At 56.5% G+C, this 5457-nt stretch overlaps 1 long non-coding RNA gene across 1 annotated transcript in view; it reads left to right on the top strand.

The window, feature by feature from the left end:
• The window catches only part of LOC144245021 (uncharacterized), a 1129-nt gene extending 709 nt beyond the window's left edge, over positions 1–420 (top strand). Inside the window, exon 3 of the long non-coding RNA XR_013339131.1 lies at positions 330–420. This is a non-coding gene — a long non-coding RNA (uncharacterized LOC144245021). The remainder of the gene's footprint in view (positions 1–329) is intronic.
• Positions 421–5457: the final 5037 nt, after the last annotated feature.

The raw sequence follows: 5457 nt of genomic DNA on the forward strand, positions 1-5457 counted from the left end.
ATTTTTGGTTGTTTTTTCTCTCCGTCGCCCCCGCCCCAACCCCTCCAGTTGTACACAAAGTCCTTCTAAACTGTAAGCTACTCCTGACTTAACTACTTATTAAAAACACTATATATGCTTGGCTGCTTTGATGTCTGCCCGACAACAAAGGGAGAGAGTTACTCTGGGTCACTGTAATCCTTGATTTGTCACTAAGTTATGACACCCAGCAGAGCTGTGTGACAGTGCAAATCAATCATCCCGTGCGCTCGGCGGGGCCTTCCCTGCCTCCCGCCGCGCCTCTGCAGTGTAATTAGCTTTTTTCACACTACCATAATGTACATCTGCAGCTTCAGCGAGAAAAAGAGACAGAGGAGAGCTCCCTGGAAAGCATGGGCCATAAAAAAAAAAGTTCATATCATGGAGGAAAAAAAAAAAAGAAAGGAAGTCTGAAAAAGAAACATCAGAGATCTTTGTAAGTTTTTGCTTCTGAGACGTTATGCCTGAAATACACAAGCCCGGGGTACTTGGTACTTCGTATTGTTAAATGTAGACTTTACAAACAGCTCCCTGAAACCCTTTACGGAAGACACATCTGATGGTGTTTGAAGGGCTTCTCCTTCTCTGGAGATAGTCCGTGTCCTGTGTTTCTTCTCCAGCCCCTCCACTCCCACCCGCCACCAGTCGGTCATGCAGAAATTCTTGGAGCCCCCCGCCCCCTTCCCCGATCTAACCACGATCCAGAAGGCAAGACCTGGCTGGCAGCTGAGGTTTGCAAAAGTTTGCAAAGGTAGGGTGGTGTCCCTGAGCCAGAAGCTTGTTACTTTGTTCATTTGGCAGTGGTCAGTAACACCAAGCGAAGAAGAAAAGCCAGGGAGGAGGGCTGAGAAGCTTGGGAGTAATTGACAGCGGGGGCTGAGAGCGATTCAGGCCCTGGTGTCAGACACGGAGCGGCGCTTTTGTCTTGGCCCAGGGGGGAGGTAGACAGATGAGATCCAGCGACTCCTCCACGCATATTGCGGGTGTTCAGGAGGCTGTCTGGTTCCTCTGGAAAACCTTCTGGCAGGGACGGGGGCGGGAGACAGCCAGGCGGCTTTCCTGGCCGGGTTTGAGATGGGCCGGGGGGTTGGACGCCGTCCCACCAGATTCTCCTGCCTTGCCTGGTCGGGGGATATTGGGCAGGGCGTGGAGTCAGGTGCCGAGGGGTCGCCGCGTCACCAGGCGGCGTCTCCTTTTCAGGCGATGGCTCATGTTTCCTGCAAGGAGGCCGGAGTGCATCTAAACCGCTCTCCCAGGAGCCCCTTCTACCCGTTTCGGGTGGGATTTCCTGAGAACCTGGCCCCTGTTTCCTACATTTTTGTCCCTAACTCCTGGGCACACCGGGTGAATGGGCAGGCTCCGACTGTGCTGCCGGGCTCGGGGTGGGGGTGGAGGGCTGCTGCGAAGGTTCTGGCACAGCTGTCAGGATCTTCTGGCCGCCCCCCCTCCCCATCAGAAGCCCACAGGGTGGGCGCTGAAACGAAAGGAGCATAGCAAACTGAAAAGATTCAGAGGAAACTTAAATGCAGATCTCTGAGTGACAGCCTGAGAAGCCTGCACACTGGATGATTCCAACTATAGGACATTCTGGAAAAGGCAAAACTAGAGGGACAAATGATCAGGGGTTGCCAGGGCCTGGGTGGGAGGGACGGATGGATAGGCGGAGCACAGAGCATTTTTAGGGCGGTGACTCTCTTCTGTGTGATGCTGTAATGATGGATATATGTCAGTCTACCTGTGTCCACACCCACGGACCGTACACCACCGAGACTGAGCTCTGTCGATACTGGCTCATCAGATGCGACCAATGTACCATGAATGCAAGAGGTTAGTCACAGGTCAGGGGTGCCTGGGTGGCTCCGTCAGTGACATGTCTGACTCTTGACTTCAGCTCAGGTCATGAGCTCAAGGTTTGTGAGATCGAGCCCCGCGCTGTCAGCACAGAGCCTGTTTGGGATTCTCTCTCCCCCTCTCCCTCACTTGTGCTCGCGCTCTCTCTCTCTCTCTCTCAAAATAAATAAACTTAAAAAATAAGTGGTTAATAATAGGAAAATTTCCGGGGCAGGGGTGGGGGATGGTGAGAATTCGTAGTTTCCACTGAATTTTGTTTTAAACCTAAAACTGCTCTAAAGAGGAAAGTCCGTTCATTTACATTTAAAAAACGAGTCGCAGAGGCAGAAGTCACGGAAATAGGAAGAAGGGGGAGATGAGCAAGGGGAGGCTTCCCTGAACACCTGTGATGTGTGTTTCGTACTGAGCTGCCCGAGGGCATTCGCTGAGATCATGGCTACCCGAGAAACTTCCTTTCTTCCTGAGACAGGCTTCCTCCTGACCTTGCTCTGAGCATTTAGGGCAGCTCACCTCCCTGTTAGTGACACGCAGACCTGAGTCGGGCCCCCACTCCCATCAAATAAATGCCTGTTTTATGTAATGGATGGATGTCAACAACATCTGAAAAGTCACATATGGGAAGAGAATGTCTTTTGGTGAATTCTGGGGAGGGAAGAGGTACCCATGTTTCAGAGCAGAACGTGTTCTTTGAGACCATGTGGTGGGAGGCCCCCAGAGAGGTTCAGCTACCTGGCCAAGGGCACACAGCCAAGCATGGGCAGAACTTGGCTTCGCCTCTGGATTTCCCGACCTCCTGTCTCGTCTGGCGTCCCTCCGCTGGGCCTGACTGCTAAATGGTCATCGAGGTGGCGATGTGGCGTGCTGCGCTTTCTGGGGGCGTGAGCCCCAGTCCTTTGTCTGTGCTACCTTGTTAAGTCTCCCAGCGACCCGTGCTTTGGTTCACTCTTCTGTAAACCTCTCCCTACACCAGCGCACACGAATTGCCTCGTTTCCAGCATGGCGGCACTGATGATATTCTGAGTTTTGAGGATGGAGGCATTTTGTAAAATGGGAAGCATTTGTCCTGTGCCCATCATATTCCAGGGGTGGGGGTGGGGGTCCTTTATTCTTCCCAGAGAGAGACAAGGGGGTCGTCACTTACCTCTTCCCGGCTCAGTGGGCTTGGGTGGGGCCCATGCTGAGGGCCCACCCTCGGAGTGGTGGGGGGAGGTGGGGAGGGGGTCCTCTTTTCTCCGAGAGGGGGATGCTCCGCACCGGGCCCAGCCTGGCTGCCTTCTTGGGGTCAGGCTCCTGCTGCAGAAGCTGCAGGCCTCGGCCGTTCAGCCAGCCNCTTCCCCCCCCCCCACCACGTGTCTGACTCAGGACTCAGGACAGTCAGCCCCTTGGAGGCCTGGCCTCACCAGACACTTCAAAGACTTTCCCAGCGAGGGGCTGGGGCGTCCTGCGAAGCCCTCGCAGCACTCACGGGACGGCTTCAAAGGCAGCGTGTTACCGGGGGTCCGGCCCCCCTTCGGAGAGGCCTTATCACTTTGGGGGTGATTCCCCTCAGGAAGGGCGTCCTCATCACAGAGGGGAGGGATGTCCCCTTTGAAGGAAGGGCCTTGCCCTCCTCCCTCCGTGGCCCTCCCCCGCCCGACCCCCTTCGTGTCATCTTGGCTCCAGGAAGACGCGGTGCAGTGGGGGCCGGGAGAGGTAGAGCACAGGCCTGACCCCCCAGGTCTGCCGGCCTTTGCCCCCGGAGAGCGCCAGCCGAGGCCCCCGCGTTCCCTGCAGTCTGGCTTTGCAGGAGTGAGTCCTGGCCAAATAGGGTCCGCTCCCCAAACGCCGGCCCGGGACCCGGCGTGCCGTGAGGACACAGGGGACACGGGGGACACTGGCCGCCCCGGCCCCTGGCGAGCTGGGCGGGACAAGCCGGCGTCGTGCGGGCAGCTGGGCGTCCTGGGCAGAGAAGGCCACGGAAAGTCAGACTCCTCCCCAGTCAGGTGACAGTCAAGTGCACACGTCCACCCCCCGAGCGGCTGGGAAGTGCCGCTGGCCTCCGAGGGGCTCCGCGGTGGTGGAGACGCTGCTGACACACTCACATACGCACTCTGAACACACACCCATACAGCCCAGGTTTCGACACGGGCCCTCTGAGGGGCGGCCCCCCCTGTCTTGTGCCAGCCCCCAGGCCCCTCCGTGCCACTGTGCTCCGGGGAACAGAGGGTGCAGGGAGGGCGGGGCAGGGAGAGGCCTGTGGTGCCTCTAACCGGCCCGGACGGGAGCTCGGGTCCACGGGGCCGGGGACTTAGTCACGCCAGACAGTTCCCATCCCCGTCCCCTTCCCCTCTCCATGTGATAAGGAAAGTAATTCAGGCTCACGGAGAGAATTTAGAACTTACGGAAAAGAGAAAGGAAAGAGAGTCAATCTCACACAGCCTCACAGCTTGCTGAGAGAGAACTGTTGTTAACGTTGTGGTGTGTGCCTTCCAGCCGTTTTCCTAATCCACCGTCACGGTTAGCTTCGTGTGTCCACTTAGCTGGTCCGCAGGTATCAGTCGTGCCTTTTACTTTCTCTGTCCCGACGCTTGCCCATCCCAAGGCCGTGCTGGCCCTGCAGTGAGGGGCCCGGCCCAGCTTGGCCAATTTCTAGAGAGCCTGGGACTCACCTGCGCGCACGCCTGCCGTACACAAGCCAGCCAATCCAGAGCCTACACCCTCTGCACCTCCTTCGGACCCTCACGCTCAGAAGAACCATCCTTGGCCCCAGTCACCGCCGAGCCAGGCGACAGGCCAGCTGGGACAGCCCTGGGCCTGGGAGCCCACTGGAATTATTTAGACTCGCCAATCCCGAGTCTGCTTACCCCACCTCACTTGTCGCATCCTGTGGGAACTACGGTAGGGGCTCTGGCCCACGCTTTCCCCTCAGTCTCTCTGCCTCCTGGCTGACCCTGGCGCTTTCCCACGTGCCCCCTCCATGCACCCTTCTCTTGGGGGGGGGGTCCCTCCTCTTGTGATGTGTGAGTAGAACCACCATCTTTTTAATGGCAATCGTCTCCTGGTCTCTCAGCCTTGCCACACCTGAGTCATAAGACAACCTATGCTTTTAAGACCCATTGCTCCAGTCTAAATGTTTATGTCCCCCCCCCCAATAAATTCATATGTTGAAATCCTAAACCCCCAAAGCGATGGTATTAGAAGGTGGGTCCTTTGGNTGCTTTCCCACGTGCCCCCTCCATGCACCCTTCTCTTGGGGGGGGTCCCTCCTCTTGTGATGTGTGAGTAGAACCACCATCTTTTTAATGGCAATCGTCTCCTGGTCTCTCAGCCTTGCCACACCTGAGTCATAAGACAACCTATGCTTTTAAGACCCATTGCTCCAGTCTAAATGTTTATGTCCCCCCCCCCAATAAATTCATATGTTGAAATCCTAAACCCCCAAAGCGATGGTATTAGAAGGTGGGTCCTTTGGAGAAGGTGATTCGCTCATGAGGGTAGAGCCCCCAAGAATGGGATTAGTCCCCATAAAAATGAGGCCCTAGAGAATTTGCTCACCCTTCCCCTCTTCCGAAGACACGGTGAGCAGTCAGCAGTGTCCAACCTGGGGAG

The sequence above is a fragment of the Crocuta crocuta genome, unplaced genomic scaffold (genome assembly GCF_008692635.1).
Source record: "Crocuta crocuta isolate KB4526 unplaced genomic scaffold, BGI_CrCroc_1.0 scaffold288, whole genome shotgun sequence".
NCBI lineage: Eukaryota > Metazoa > Chordata > Mammalia > Carnivora > Hyaenidae > Crocuta > Crocuta crocuta.